We start from the raw sequence: 16,883 nt of genomic DNA, 5'->3' as shown, positions 1-16,883 counted from the left end.
GAATGATCCCACACAGTGCAACTAGACAGTCACCTGCTTACAGTCAATGCTGAATTTCAGGAGAATATTATTGCACTTTCGTTACGCTAGTGATTGCGTGGGGGAAGGGGGAAGCGTCAGTTCACTGGAGAGTGTAAGGATCTGAGTTTACTCCCTCTTAAATTACAACAGTTCGCCAAACGCTGCAAAGTGCAGAGACAACCTGAAGTGGTTGAAGGAGCTGTAACAAAGGGGCAAGCCATTTTTTAAAACATATATCAAATACATTCAAAAGATGCAAAAAATTGAATATTACAGAAATGATTGACCCTCCGACAGTGCGGCATTCCCTCAATACCGACCCTCCAACAGTGCCCGCTCCCTCAGCACTGTTGCTCTGGCAGTGTGACGTTCCCTCAATACTGACCCTCCAACAGTGCCTGGTCCCTCAGCACTGACCCTCTGGCAGTGCCTGCTCCCTCAGCACTGACCATCTGACAGTGCCTGGTCCCTCAGCACTGAACCTCTGACAGTGCCCGCTCCCTCAGCACTGACCCTCCAACAGTGCGGTGCTCCCTCAGCACTGACAGTGCTCCCTCACCCTCAGCACTGACCCTCCATCAGCGCCTGCTCCCTCAGCACTGAACCTCTGACAGTGTCCAGTCCCTCAGCACTGAACCTCTGACAGTGCCCGGTCCCTCAGCACTGAACCTCTGACAGTGCCCGGTCCCTCAGCACTGAACCTCCAACAGCGCCTGCTCCCTCAGCACTGAACCTCTGACAGTCCCCGCTCCCTTAGCACTGACCTTCTGACAGTGCCCGCTCCCTCAGCACTGACCCTCCAACAGTGCCTGCTCCCTCAGCACTGACCCTCTGACAGTGCAGCACTCCCTCAGGACTGACCCACGACAGAGTGGCCCTCCTTCAGCACTGACCCTCTGACAGTGTAGTTTTCCATCAGCATTGACCATCTGAAAATGTGGTGCTCACTCAGTACATAACGATCTGGACAAAGGAACTGAGGGCATTGTTGCTAAATTTTTAGATGACACCAAAATGGATAGATGCACAGGGAGTGTTGAGGAGGCTGCAGAAAGACTTAGAAATGCTCAGAGAATGGGCAAAGAAGTGGCAGATGGAATAAAATATGGGAAAGGGTGAGATTATGTACTTTGCCCAGAAGATTAGAGGTGTAGACTATTTTCTAGACGGGGAAAGGCTTTGAAATCTGAAGCACAAAGAGAGTTACGATTCCTCATTCAGGATTCTCAAGGTTAATATGGAGGTTCATTAGGAAGGCAAATGTAATATTAGCATTCTTTTCAAGAGGATTAGAATACAAGAGCAGGGAGTTTTTGACTCTATGACTCTATACTGCTGAGGCTGTATAAGACTTTGGTCAAACCACACATTTAGAATATTGTGAGCAGTTTTAGACCCTGTATCTAAGGAAGGATGATCTGGCATTGGAAGGTTTCTAAAGAAGGCTCCTGAAGAAGCAGGGCTTGTCATATAAGGAGCAGATGAGTGCTCTGGATCTGTACTTGGTGGATTTTAGAATCTCATTGAAACTTACAGAATACAGTACTGGGAGGCCTGGACAGAGTGGATGTGGAGAAGATGTTCCTCGAGTGAACGGATGACCCTTTAGAACTGAGATGAAGCGGAATTTCTTCAGCCAGAGGGTGGTTAACCTGTGGAATTCATTGCCGCAGAAGGTTGTGGAGGCCAGGTCATTGAGTGTGTTTGAAACAGAGATAGATAGGTTCTTACTTAGTAAGGGGATCAAAAATTATGGGGAGAAGGCAAGAGAAAGAGGTTGAGAAACATATCAGCCATGATCGAATGGCAGAGCAGACTCGATGGACTGAATGACCTAATTCTGCTCCTATACCTTGTGGCCTTACGATTCTACAACCCTGGTGATGTTAAGTAGGTTGACCAAGGAGTCAAAAAGTGGCACGTTTTAGGGGTGGGGTCAGGTTGTAAACAACGGCAGTGACATTAAAAGGATGACAATTTCAGATCTTAGAGTTACAGTCAACTGAAGACCTAGCCAGTGACAGATGAGTGTAAGGACTAGTGAATGCACAATTGCCAGACTCTAGAGTTTAGAAAGGTGGCATGGTAGCTCAGTGGTTAGCACTGCTGCCTCACAGCATCAGGGTTCAATTCCAGCCTCGGATGACTCGGAGTTTGCACATTCGCCCCGTGTCTGCGTGAGTTTCCTCCGGGTGCTGCAGTTTCCTCCCACAATCCAAAGATGTGCAGGTTAGGTGCATTAATCAGGGGAAATGCAGGTTATAAGTCTGGGTGAGATACTCTTCAGAAGGCCAGCGTGGACTTGTTGGGCCAAATGACATGTTTCCACACTGTAGGGATTCTATGAACATCAACTCATAAAGGGATTTGATAAGAGAACAGAAGTCTGCTTTTAAAAAGAGAGAAAGCAAGGCAATTATTGAGATAGTGACTGGAAATGACCAGTATTTACAATTGCCGATCACTAATCTTTACTAATTCATCACTTTAGGTGATTCTTTTGTATTGAGGCCCAGGCCTCAGAGAGACAGACTGAATTTAATCTCTCCAGTCCCCTTTCCTCCAGCGCTCCCTGTGTTGAAATTTCACTAACTTTCGCCTTTCACATCAGAAATTGTCAGTGTGAGAGTTTGAGGTCATCCAGAGTGTAATTGTTTACTTATTTTGTCAGGTTTGTTTTCATTGTTGAGAAACGTGAACATAAAGTAATTTTTTTTCTTTGACTTTGTACTGCATTGTAGCAAAGTGTAGCAAATTAATTTGTAATATATTGTTCCTGGCACAATGTCAGAGTACGTATTGTTTTATATGGGTAAGGATATTATACTTGACGTAAGATACAATGTATTTTTTTCTTCTGAACTGCAACTGTGTCCTCTAAAGCTGGAAATTCTACGTTAAGTAAACATTGGGTGAATTTGTACGAACCCTGATTAAGAGACTGCTGTAGTTCAGTGTTTTTTTCATTAATGTAGGATGTGGGGGTTGCTGGCTTGGCCAGCATTTATTGACCATTTCTTCTTGCCCTTGACGAGGTGGAGGTGAGTTTTCTTCTTGGACCATTTGGTGCAGGTAGACCTACAAACATCTTGGTGATAAGGGCAGTGAGAAACCCCATCAGACTGTTCTTAATTATTGACTCATGAGTTATGACCAATGCAGTACACAACAGCTCAACCGCCTGGACATTTCCTACAAAACAGTTCTCCCACACTCCCTCACTCCCAACTCCTCATTTCTGTAAACTCCTCATCTTTCCAAGCTACCAAAATCTCTGTGCTCCTCCAATACTGATCTTTCACACGTCCTAAACCCCTTTGACCATCAGCCTTCAGTTTCCTGGTCCATAAACTCTCTAGCTTCCTCCCATTGGCTGGGTTTTCTGTTCCTAACTTAATATCTCCCTATGTGGCTGACTTGTCTGATAATGCTCCTGAAAAGTGGGTAATAGATGTTATATTAAGTTAAAGGTGCTACATAAATACAAATTCCTGTGTGTAGCATTCACCTGATTTTGCTTGCATCAATTTTATTTAAGCTGAAAATTGCGCTATTATTATTATAAAGCAGCAATAAAGTCTGGGATGTTTGTCAGTGGAGAGCCTTCACTTTCTCAGTGCTGACCCTCCAACAGTGCAATGCACCCTCAGCACCGACCCTCCCAAGAGTGCACTGCTCTCAGCACTGACCCTCTGACAGTGCAGCACTCCCTCAGCACTGACCCTCCTATGGTGCAGTACTTCCTCAGCACTGACCCTCCAAGAATGTGGCACTCCCTCAGTGCTGACCCTCCGACAGTGCAGTGCTCCCTCAGCGCTGACCTTCTGACAGTGTAGCACACCTTCAGCACTGACCCTTTAACAGTCTGACACATCCTCTCTATGGCACTGGATGCGATGGCTGACTTTAAGCATCTCAAGTTGCTGGAATGGATTCAGAACCGCAATGTTGTTGTTCCGAGGGAAAATTGTTGTGCGGACCCCAAACACGCTCACCTCCTACCTCAGTTGAGAGAGCAGAGTCAGCCACTTCTCCCAGCCTTCTGTGTGTGATAACAAAGGAAAAAGGTCACTCACTTGGACATGTTAGCAGAGATGATCCCAGGCCTCAGAAACCATTATCCACTGTGAGTCAGCATATTCAAGGAGGGTGATGGGGGTGGGGGGTCACTGTTTAAAATAAATCCATTAGAAGATAACTTGGCTGACGTTTTAACTATATTTAGATCTTATTGTTTCGTTCAGTTTGTTCAAATCAGTTGGCTGCACATTTGGATAAACAAGAGCTATACAGATCTATGCTCAGTTTTAACACTGTGATAACCAGGCCTGGGATCTGTCAATCTTTCTTTAGAATGTGCTCTCTGACAGGATCCTACAGTGACACAAGGCTTAATACAGCATCAGTTCCATTACATAAATCACTCATACACACCCTTTCTGTGTCCTTCAGATATACCCCACACCCTTTACTGTATCATTCTGATATACGCCGCACCTTTTACTCTTAACATTTCAATATACCCCACTTCCGTTACTGTATCATTCCGATATACCCCACACCCTTTACTGTCACCTTGTTGTTTACTCACATCCTTTACTGTGTCATTCTGATATACCCCACCACTCCTTCACTTTGTCTTTGATATATACCACATCCTTCATTTTTTATTTTAGTTGGTATTCCTTGAATAGGTGCTGCTGGCACATTTTGAATTTGTTGCCAGTTGTTAATTGCTGGGAAGGTGATGGTGACACACCACCTCAAACACGTGGTGAAGGTGCTCCTACTATCGTTAGATAAAACTCCAAGATTTTGACCCAATGACAGCGAAGGAACAATGATATATTTCCAAGTCAGGATGGTGAGTGGCTTGGCTGGAAACTTGCAGGGGGTGGTGTTCCCATGAGTCTGCTGCCCTTGTCCTTCTAGATGGAAGTGTTTGTGAGTTTGGAAGGTTCTGTCTGAGGAACCTTCTCCAAAACATATCACTGAGGGAAAAGGTACTTTCTTTGGGATTATTGATGCTACCTATTAGAGTAAGATATCTTTTGCTGCAATTTTTAAGTCATTTCCTGGTCAATTAGTTCAGTTGAATGGATGGCTGGTTTGCCACGCGGAGTGATGCCAATAGTGTGGGTTCAATTCTTAAGACCATAAGACATAGGAGAGGAAGTAAGGCCAATCGGCCCATCGAGTCCACTCCACCATTCACACATGGCTGATGGGCATTTCAACTCCACTTACCTGCACTCTCCCCGTACCCCTTAATTCCTTGTGAGATCAAGAATTTATCAATCTCTGCCTTGAAGACATTTAACATCCCAGCCCCCACTGCGCTCCGTGGCAATGAATCCCACAGACCCACCACTGTCTGGCTGAAGACATGTCTCCTCGTTTCCATTCTAAATTGACTCCCTCTAATTCTAAGGCTATGCCCATGGGTCCTAGTCTCCCCAATTAATGGAAACAAATTCCCAGTGTCCACCCTTTCTAAGCCATACATTATCTTGTAAGTTTCTATTAGATCTCCCCTCAACCTTCTAAACTCGAATGAATACAATCCCAGGATTCTCAGCCGTCCATCATATGTTAGGCCCACCATTCAGAGATCATCCGTGTGAATCTCCCCCGGACACGCTCCAGTGCCAGTATGTCCTTCCTGAAGTGTGGGGCCCAAAATTGGACACAGTATTCTAATTCTTGTACTAACTGAGGTTACCATGACTATTCTGTTTTAACATTTCCCCATATCTAGTGGTGTGACCCTCGGGTGTACCTCATTGCTATTCACATTTGACCTTGTGAGAGTCAATGAGATATGAGTGAATGTTGATGAGTTGGAGCTCAGCAGTCAGGTCTGCTGAGTCAGGGCAGGTCAGTGAGATCGGGCTTCTCTTTGGCTATGGATCATGCTGAGTAGCCAATTACTATTTGAATCATCATGGAGTGCTGGAGCTCTGAGCTCGTCTCAAATCACATTCAATCCACTGTTGTTGTTTGCCAGTGAGAAAAACAAGGCCAGCACTCAGCCTATATTGACAATGTATAGTCAATAAGAATGATTAATCTGAGGGTAGTTCAGAATGTTTCCCTGGGTTCCCATTGACAGATTGACATATGGGGAAAGAAATGAGTGCAAAAGGATTTAGCAGTGAGATGTCTGTTGCCCACAGCAGCTAAGTGGCACCTGTTTATCACACTTTGCACTGTGGTCCTTCATTGCAGCATTCAGAAGGGGAGCTGACAGACTGTGATGGAAGTTGGACACAACGAGGTCTTGCTGTTAACTTGACAATTTGTTGCAGGTGGGAATCTCTTGGGTACTTCGTCTCGCTATAACTTAGGTTAGCTGTCAGACTCTGACTTAGAACTTTACAGTTGCAAGCTAGTTAAGGAGCCAAGTGAACAGAAACTGTCTGGCATCTGTCAACTAGCATAAAAAGATATAACAAATATAAAAAATTTTCAAAAGATGTAAACTGGGAACCTGGGGCAGGTAGTATACAGTTAGTCCCCATTTAAAGTTGTTCTGGTTTAACATTGTTCAAGCATAGGGAGTTTTACATTAGGCCTGACACTTGACATGTGACTCCCATTGGCAACATTTTTAAATGTCAAAATATACTTTATTCATTTAAAAAAAGGTTTACTTATATATACACCTATACACACACAGTCACAAATGCAGTTCGGTCTGTAAAGTAATATATCAAGGAAACAAACCAACATTGGAGTTTGACTGTATCTAAACAAACTAAAGGCATCTTTTACCTGAATAAGACTATATTTACATGCATTTAAGGCACCAGGAGGGTCCAATAACTGAAAATGTGAGTAGCTTCTGATGTTTGTTGACCTATCCTGTCAGTGCCAACTCTCAGCTTGAGACTTACCTCTTGCTGCTCATCTCTAGAGCCAGGGTTTGAAAAGCAGGAGCAGAAGAGGAAGTGGGCAAGGAAATTAAGTGTTAAGCTCAAATAAAGGCAACTGAAAGAATGTGAAGACAGAGTTGAATTATGTTCTACACACCAGTATGCATATTTGGAATGAGGCTGCAAAAGATTCTGAGATTTACAAGGGTTTTATTGAAAATTAATAGTTTAGCATAAACACTGGTTTCACAATTCTCTTCTGAACTGTACCCTATTCAGAAACCATTCCCCTTACTGGGGAAGAACCAGCTCCTCTGTTTTAAATAAACCCAAAAACTCAATTAAAAGATCAGCAAATCAGGGCAACATGACAAGAACCAAAAAAAAAATCAAAAACTAAAATACCACTGAGGAGAAAATGTTGGTTTGGGGCCACTAAATTAAACTGGTTTTTGAGAGCGAGATAATGCACCCCGGCCCCCAAACGTGTGCAAAGATATTGAAGGTATTAGTGGACGCTGCATGAAGAACTAAATTCTTGAATAAAACACCACCACCAAATGAACCAATTAGAACCTAACTCTTGATTTTCTAATCAACCTGTTGAGAGACATTATGACACACCTCTGTCATGTTGCCGAACCTAGACTTCTTGGTCCAGAGATAGGGACATTACCACTGTGCTGCACCTGTAGATGTGTTGAATTTAAATTTTCAAACAGCATTTGATAAGGTGCCACATAAAAAGTCTTCACACACAAGAAAGACTTGTGGTGTTGGAGGTGAAATGTCAGCATGGATTGAGGATTGGCTGACTAACAGGAAACAGTCAATGTAAGTGGGTCTTTTTCAGTTAGCAACGTGTAACTAGTGAAGTGTCACAAACTTTTTCACACAGAGGGTGGTACGTGTATGGAATGAGCTGCCAGAGGATGTGGTGGAGGCTGGTACAATTGCAACATTTAAGAGGCATTTGGATGGGTATATGAATAGAAAGGATTTGGAGGGATATGGGCCGGGTACTGGCAGGTGGGACTAGATTGGGTTGGGATATCTGGTCGACATGGACGGGTTGGACCAAAGAATCTGTTTCCATGCTGTACACCTCTATGACTCAATGTCACAATGCGGGGGCCTCAACTATTTAAATCTACATCAGTGACTTGGATGAGGGGACTGACTACATTGTAGCCAAATTTGCTTCTGATGCACAGTTGGATAGTAAGCAAGTTGTGAGGATACAAAGAATCAGTGAAGAAACATTGATAGTTTAATTGAGGGGCAAAAATTTATCAGATGGGTTACTATATAGCTAAACAAACTTGTCCACTTTTTTCAGGAAGAATAGAAAAGCAGCACGTATTTAAATGAAGAGGAACTATAGGCTGCAGTAGGGAGAATTCTGGCTGTCCTTGTATGTGAATCACACAAAGTCCACACAAAGGTAACAGCAAGTAATGGGGAAGGCAAGTGGAATGCTATCCTTTAAGGCAAGGGGAATGGAGTATGAAAGTAGGGAAGTCTTGCTGTAACTATACAGGGTGTTGGTGTAACCAAACCTGGAGCACTACAGTTCTGGTCTCCTTACTTCAGGGGGGACGTACTTCTATTTGGAGCATGAGATAAAGTTCCTGATTCCTGGAATGAGTGGGATGCCTTGCAAGGAAATGATGAACAGATTGGACCATCCTGTTTGGAGTCTGGAAGCATGAGGGGTGATCTTATTGAAACACAGAAGATTCTGAGGGGGCCTGTGGAGGAATCTAGAGTGAGTTTTTAAAATAAGGGAGTCTCATACTTAAGGTCAAGATGAGGAGGGGCCTTCCTCTGAGGAATCTATGGAATTCGCTCCCCCAGAGAAGAGTGGAGTTGATGTCACTCAATATATTCAAGGCTGAATTATATTTTTGATTGACAAGGGAGTTAAGGGTGATGGGATACAGCCAGGAAAATGGAGTTGAACCACAATCACCTGATGAAGGAGCATCGCTCCGAAAGCTAGTGTGCTTCCAATTAACCCTGTTGGACTATAACCTGGTGTTGTGTGATTTTTAACTTTGTACACCCCAGTCCAACACCGGCATCTCCAAATCACCGACAGATGAGTTGTGATCTTAGCGAATTGATGGGCTGAATGGCCACCTCCTGCTCCTATTTATCATGATCTTATAATCAAAGTTTGATTTTGTGCAATCTGTTTAAAGATTGAAAAGTCTGTAACCTTGCTGATTATAATAATCCAAAATCAAACTGAGCTGAAATAATGCAAAGCTCTGCTGCTGCTGCTGCTGCTTCTTATAAACTCTGCCAAAATGGTTTGTTTCAGGTTAAAATGTGTGATCACCCTACAGCTCACACCCACCACATAACACAAAAAGAGGAGAGAAATGGGGGTGGGCGAGGAGATGAGTGACGTTCCTGAACAACATTTTCAACACTGCAGTAGCAGGGAAAATAGGGGAGGCGGTTGAGGAGGGGGGAAGAAAGTGACTGGAAGAAATGGTGGATAAAGAAATGAAAGACGTACAAGCAGATTTATGAGGAGAATAAAGCAGGGGAGGGAGAGAAAAGAGGAATAAAGGCTGAATATCATAGGCAAACACTGAAATGAAGAGTAGGGTGGATAGTGAGGTGAAGAGCTAGCTTCTAGAGACTTCTATCTGCCTGTAGCACATTACTAAGTGTGATGCAGTGAAACATTGCATTCACAGCACAGACTCAGCAAATTGGCAATAAGCTGATTTATTCGCTGTCTTTACATCGAGGACATAAAGCTGTCTGAGTGCCAGCTGGATGCTACAGGGACTCAGCGCTATTGAGTGCACCTTGTGGAACTTTCAACAGAGGGGTGCCCGATTCAGCTGGGGGGATGGGGGTGAGGGTGGGCTGTGGTGGGAAGGCAAGACCTTCCAACAGCAACCAGTAATAAGGCTTGTAGAAAGAAAAAGCTTGTGTTTATTTAGCACTTTTCAAAGTGTTTTTTAATAAAGGCTGGGTTATGCATTCACATTTTGGAATGGGGCCCAAAGCCATGACTTTCTGAGTTAGAGGTGAAAGCTTAAACCTGTGCCTGCTCAAGCTGATACTGTGACAGTTCAGGGGCTCCTCAGAAGAGGGCAGCAGTTATGAGACATGATATTTACCTGGGGCTTGTGGATGACAACCACAAAGCTTGACACCCCAAATCAGTGACCCCCCCCAGATGGTAGGAGCAAAGGGTGCAGCTGAGAATTACTCTATTGGCTAAATATGTTCCTATTCCTTGGGATATTTCACAATAACACAGGCGCTCCTGGATGTCGTCATTACTGATTAAATACTCAGGGTCCTTTTTGAAGTTTGGAAATTGCCTGTCTTTGTTTTTTCTCTCCTCCCCCAATGCGAATTTAATTTGTCTGTGTGTGTTTGATCACAAACTGAAAACAAAAAAAAATGCTGGAAATCACAGTGGGTCAAGCAGCATCCATGGAGAGCAAGCAAGCTAACATTTCGACTCTATCTGGACTTGAAATGTTAGCTTGTTTTCTCTTCATGGATGCTGTCGACCCACTGTGATCTCCAGCAATTTTTGTTTTCAATACAGTTTCCAGCAGATATGGGCCAGGTGCTGGCAGGTGGGACTAGATTGGGTTGGGATATCTGGTTGGCATGGACGGGTTGGACCGAAGGGTCTGTTTCTGTGCTGTACATCTCTATGACTCCATCTGCAATAATTTGCTCCGCGATCACAAAGCCTGGTTCTCTCTTCACCCAACTCCCTCAGGTCATAGAGGTCCTCAGCATGAAAACAGGCCCTTCAGCCCAACTAACCCATGCTGCCCAGTTTTCACAATTTAAACTAGTCCAACTGCATTTGGTCCATTTCCCTCCATCCCTATCCCATCCATGTACCTTTTTAAATGTGTTTTACATGACAAAATTGTGCTCGCTTCCACCACTACCTCTGGCAGCCTGTTCCAGACACTCACCACGCTCTGTGAGGTATTGCCCATTATTAATCCAGGTGGCTGTCCCAAACTGATCCTGAGTCCGATCTGGCCTGAAGACTCCCACCCAGTGTGAGTTCCTCCCTGTACAAGGATTTTGAGCTTTGGGAAAGCCCCCAACTCACCCCATGTGATGGCCTTGGGACTGTCTATCAAAACCATGATGCGGCCCCTGTACTGTTCAAATATTCCACAGAGCTGCCCAAAACCCACCATGATAGTAGGTTCTCCACTCTCTGCTGACACCCAACTCCCACTCCTTCCCTCCCCTATTCTCTGCCCCAACTCTGCAGCATCTCACTGTGGAGCTATATCAGGGCTACCCAAATGTTTTCCCACTAAGATCTCATTTCTAGTTTGAAAATTGCCCTGACCCCTTAGTGCGATTTCAGGGAGCAGAGACAAACACAGAGAATGCTGGAGAAACTCAGCAAGTTTGTCAGTGTCTGTGGGGAGAGAAACTAAGTTAATGTTTGAGTTCAGTAGACTCCTCTTCAGAGGGACAGGAAGTGGGGGCTGAGAGAGTGGTGCAGCGAGTTCTTAGAGACAGGCTGTTCTAATTCAGTCAGAGTTTGTCAGAGGTCATTGCTGCCTCTGAACCTGTGACCCACTTGGAGTCCCAATCCCTCCAGTTTATAATGTGCAGATCCACATGGTTCCTAAAGCTTTCTATCACTGAAAGTTTGTCTGCATCAGTTGTAGACTGATTGACAAGGGCTTAACTTCCGTTGAAATATTGTGTACAGATTTTGGCTTCTGTACATGACATGGGTGATACTGGATCTGGAACAGGTGAAAGGAGCACTGAAATAAGACTAATTCTTGGTTTAAAAACATCTCATTATCAAAGATAAATCAAGAGGGCTGGAATGATTCACTTCAGATCTGATCAAGGTTTATGGAATGATAAAAGGAATAGACTGTATCTCAGTTGATAGTTTGTTTCAATTATGTAGATTAGGGAAGGATTAGGAGGCATTATTCCAAGCTGAATAAGGTAGCACCAATCCTGTGGAAAGGTCATAGACCTCAAACATTAACTCTGTCTCCCTTGCCATTGCCAGACCCACGCAGCACTTTCACCATTCTCTGTTTGTTTTTGGTTTCACTGTGACTATTAATTTGCTGTCCCTCAGGTAGAGGAACAGGAAGGAGATTGTAAGATTATTCCATGCACCCACCTCCCCGCTCTGCAATCAGCTTGAGAGGTACAAATGGTCCCCAAATGCTAGTCGGTCAATGTGGGAATGGGATCATACTTTGGGTTGGAAAGATTGGGGATGTTAGAGTAATGAATGTTCGAGTTGGATGTGGGGGTGAGTCATAGAGATGTACAGCATGGAAACAGACCCTTCAGTCCAACCCATCCATGCTGACCAGATATCCCAACCCAATCTAGTCCCACCTGCCAGCACCCAGCCCATATCCCTCCAAACCCTTCCTATTCATATACCCATCCAAATGCCTCTTAAATGTTGCAATTGTACCAGCCTCCACCACTTCCTCTGACAGCTCATTCCATACACGTACTACCCTCTGATTGAAAAAGTTGCCTCTTAGGTCTCTTTTATATCTTTCCCCTCTCACCCTAAACCTATGCCCTCTATTTCTGGACTCCCCGACCCCAGGGAAAAGACTTTGTCTATTTATCTTATCCATGCCCCTCATGATTTTGTAAACCTCTATAAGGTCACCCCTCAGCCTCCGACACTCCAGGGAAAACAGCCCCAGCCTGTTCAACCTCTCCCTATAGCTTAAACCCTCCAACCCTGGCAACATCCTTGTAAATCTTTTCTGAACCCTTTCAAGTTTCACAACATCTTTCCGTTAGGAAGGAGACCAGAATTGCACACAATATTCCAACAGTGGCCTAACAATGTCCTGTACAGCCGCAACATGACCTCCCAACTCCTGTACTCAATACTCTGACCAATAAAGGAAAGCATAGCAAATGCCTTCTTCACTATCCTATCTACCTGCAACTCCATTTTCACAGAGCAATGAACCTGCACTCCAAGGTCTCTTTATTCAGCAACACTCCCGAGGACCTTAGGTGAGAGATAGGGAGAATGTTTAAGGGTTTGAGGTTCTGACTGGGATTGGGTGTAAGGTGAGGATTATGCTGGGTTGTTGGGATAATGGGGATGAGGGAATTGTGTTTTGAGGTATTTTGGGTTGGTGAGAATGGCAGGTGAAGGTATATGGGTAAGGCAGCACAGTCCAGTTTGTTTGCCAGACCCTGCAAGATCCCAGATCCCAAATTATCCGTTTTGGAATCCTGTTCAAGTTTCAATAAATCCTATATTCCAGTGAATCCCATTTGGAATTCTGCCTTCATACCATAGATTTTAAGGGATTTAACTTAGAATCTGGCCCTGATCCTAAATAATCTAGATCTCCATGCAATTTCATATGCTGAGCAATCCCATTTGGAATTTTGTCTGAATCCCAAATAATTTCAAATCCCTTGTCACCCAAGATCCTGAGCAATCCCATACAAAATTGTGTCTAGATTTGCATAATCCCTTGTCCTGAGTGATGCTATTTGGAATCTTGTCTGCAAACCAACCAATCCCAAGTTCTCTGTGATCCGAGATACCAGGTGATCCCAGTGAAGTCTGCCTGCATCCTAATTTCCATGTGACCCCTGATCTAGTACAATCTTGGAATCCTCATCATCACATTGGAAATCCTGTTTGGATATTGTAGGACCCCAATGCACATGTAGTGCATGATCCCACATGATCCTGGACCCATGTAAAGAATAGGAGTAAAAATAAACCATTCAGACTGTTCCATCAACTTAGTATAATCACAGCTGATCTGTTTGTGTTTCAAATTCCACATTCCTGACCACCCTCTACCATCCACTCCCCTGCGATCTTGTGTCCTATTTGATCCCATTAAAAAAACCCAGCCAGGTCACAATCCAGACCTTTACTGCTGTTGGCTGTTTTACCATCTGGCAATATTGTGTTACCTCCAGTAACATAAGAAATTGTTGTCAAGGTATGGAAGACTCTAGCACACATTTATGACCACAAATTGTTATGTACTAATATTACATTCCTCAAGTATCAGTGGTAATATTAAGCAATTAGTTTCCAACTAAACGTCATGCTTCTAATAGACTGTCAGGTATCTTAAGGAAGACAAGGATGAGTTGTTTAGACTGGCAGATTATAAGCAATGATAATATCACAAGCATGTCTCTCAAAAAGCAACCAGCTCCTACATGATCCTGGGAGAAAGTGATGACTGCAGATGCTGGAGATCAGAGTCAAAACGTGTGGCGCTGGAAAAGCACAGCCAATCAGGCAGCATGCGAGGAGCAGGAGAATCAATGTTTCAAGTATAAGCTCTTCATCAGGAATGTGGCAGGGGGCCTCAATGGGAGGGGGTGGGGCTAGGGGGAAGGTGGGTGGGAATGTGATAGGTAGATGAAGGTGTGAGGTGATGGTGATAGATCAGAGTGAAATGTAGAGCAGATAGGTGGAAAGGAAGATGGATGGGTAGGACAGTTTAAGAGGATGGTGCCGAGTTGGAGGGTTGGATCTGGGATAAGTGGAGGGAGGGGAGATGAGGAAACTGGTGAAATCAACATTGATCTCATGTTGGTTGGAAGGTCCCAAGGTGGAAGATGAGGTGTTCTTCCTCCAGGCATCAGGTGGCCAGGATTGACTATGGAGGAGTCCCAGGACTTGTATGTCTTTGACGGAGTGAGAGGGGGAGTTGAAGTGGTTGGCCACAGGGCCGAGTGGTTGTTTGGTGCGTGTATCCCAGAGATGTTCCCTGAAACATTCTGTGAGTTGGCGTCCTGTCTCCCCAATGTAGAGGAGACAACATCAAGAGCAATGGACACAGTAGATGAGGTGGAAATGTGTTGCTGGAAAAGCGCAGCAGGTCAGGCAGCATCTAGGGAACAGGAGAATCGACGTTTCGGGCATTAGCCCTTCTTCAGGAAAATCATTTTCCTGAAGAAGGGCTAATGCCCGAAACGTCGATTCTCCTGTTCCCTAGATGCTGCCTGACCTGCTGCGCTTTTCCAGCAACACATTTCCATCTCTGATCTCCAGCATCTGCAGACCTCACTTTCTCCACAGTAGATGAGGTGTTTGGATGTGCAGGGAAATCTCTGCCGGATGTAGAACGATTCTTTGGCCTTGGGTGGAGGTGAGGGGGAGGTGCGGGCACAAATCTTATACCTCTTGCGGTGGCAAGGGAAGGTGCAGGGAGTGGAGGGAGGGTTGGTGGGGGTGTTTGGATCTAACGAAGGAGTCACAGAGGGAATGGTCTATGTGGAATGCTATTGGGGTGGGGCAGGAAATATATCTCTGGTGGTGGTATCTGACTGTAGGTGGCGGAAATGGCAGAGGATGATGCATTGTATCCAGAGGTTGGGTGGAGTGGAAAGTGAGGACCAGGGAGGTTCTATCAATGTTGCAGTTCAAGGGTGGAGGTACAGGAAGTGGAAGAGATGCGCTGAGGGGCATTGTTGACCACATGGGAGGGGAAATTGTGGTCCTTGAAGTAGGAGGCCATCTGGGATGTTCTGGAGTGGAATTGGTCTTCCTGGGAGCAGATGTGGCAGAGGCAGAGGAATTTGGAGTAAGGGATAGCATTTCTTGCAGGAGGGGGATGTGGAAGGAGGTGTAGTCCAGGTAGCTGTTGCAATTGGTAGGTTTGAAGTAGATGTCCATGTTGAGTCGGTCGCTGGAAATGGAGATGGAGAGGTCCAGGAAGAGGAGATCGGAGATGGTCCAGGTGAACTTGAGGTCAGGGTGGAAGGTGTTTGTAAAGTTGATGAACTGTTCAGCTTCCCAATGGGAGTTCGAGGTGGTGCCGATACAGTCATTGATGTAGTGGAGGAAAACGTGGGGAATGGTGCTGGTGTAGCTACAGAAGATGGACTGCTTCACACAGCCGACAAAGCTACAGGCATAGCTGGGGCCCATGTGGGTGTCCATGACTACCCCTTTGGTCTGAAGGATTTGATGGAGAAATTGTTGAGGGTGAGGACCAGTTCAGCCAATCGAATGAGTATGTCAGTGGAGGGGTACTGGTTGGGTCGGCAGGAGAGGAAGAAACGGAGGAATTGGAGGCCTTTGTCCTGGCAGGAGGACATGTACAGGGACTGGATGTCCATGGTGAAGATGAGGCATTGGGACCGGGGAACCGAAAGTCATGAAGAAGGTGGAAGGCATGGGTGACCCAAATGTATGTGGGATGATCCTGGACCAAGGAGGCAGGACAGTGTCAAGGTCTTCAGAGATACGTTCAGTGGGGCAGGAGCAGGTGGAAAAGATAGGTCGACAGGGCAGTCAGGTTTGTTATCCCACATTAGATTAGATTAGATTACTTACAGTGTGGAAACAGGCCCTTCGGCCCAACAAGTCCACACCGCCCCGCCGAAGCGCCACCCAACGGGAGCACCCGGAGGAAACCCATGCAGACACGGGGAGAACGTGCAAACTCCACACAGTCAGTCGCCTGGGGTGGGAATTGAACCTGGGTCTCTGGCGCTGTGAGGCAGCAGTGCTAACCACTGTGCCACCCACATGATCCCATCAGGAATCCTAAACAGGAACTGAACTCTGTGGGAACCCGCTCTATCCCAATGGACATCCATTTCTAGCCCGTTGAGCATACCTTCTTGAATCCAACTGGGATCCCTCTCGATTCCAATAGGTACCAGCACTATCACCTGATGAAGGAGCGACGCTCCGAAAGCTAGTGTGCTTCCAATTAAACCTATTGGACTATAACTTGGTGTTGTGTGACTTTTAACTTTGTCCACCCCAATCCAACACTGGCATCTCCAAATCACTCAATTCCAGGAGGGATCCCTCTCCATCCTGGCGCGCTTTCCGAATCCAATGTTGCCAATGTGTGTGTTTCATGTTTCGGGGCGGTGACGTGGCAGCTGCCTATTGGTTGCCGGTGATGTCATTCCAGCCCCGATCCGGGTATTTATCTGTTTTTCTCTTTCGGGGTTTTTTTT

At 45.3% G+C, this 16,883-nt stretch overlaps 1 protein-coding gene across 1 annotated transcript in view; it reads left to right on the top strand.

Annotated features, from left to right (window-relative positions):
* Nucleotides 1-16,777: 16,777 nt before the first annotated feature.
* Nucleotides 16,778-16,883, top strand: part of LOC122543776 (protein phosphatase 1B-like) — a 14,031-nt gene continuing 13,925 nt past the window's right edge. The window contains exon 1 of the mRNA XM_043682527.1: nt 16,778-16,848. The gene's annotated coding sequence lies outside the window, so the exon portion shown is untranslated. The remainder of the gene's footprint in view (nt 16,849-16,883) is intronic.

Source organism: Chiloscyllium plagiosum, chromosome 45 (assembly GCF_004010195.1).
Source record: "Chiloscyllium plagiosum isolate BGI_BamShark_2017 chromosome 45, ASM401019v2, whole genome shotgun sequence".
Taxonomy (NCBI): Eukaryota; Metazoa; Chordata; class Chondrichthyes; order Orectolobiformes; family Hemiscylliidae; genus Chiloscyllium; species Chiloscyllium plagiosum.
Note: the sequence above shows the minus strand (reverse complement) of the source record. Positions and strands in the feature narration are given on the sequence as shown.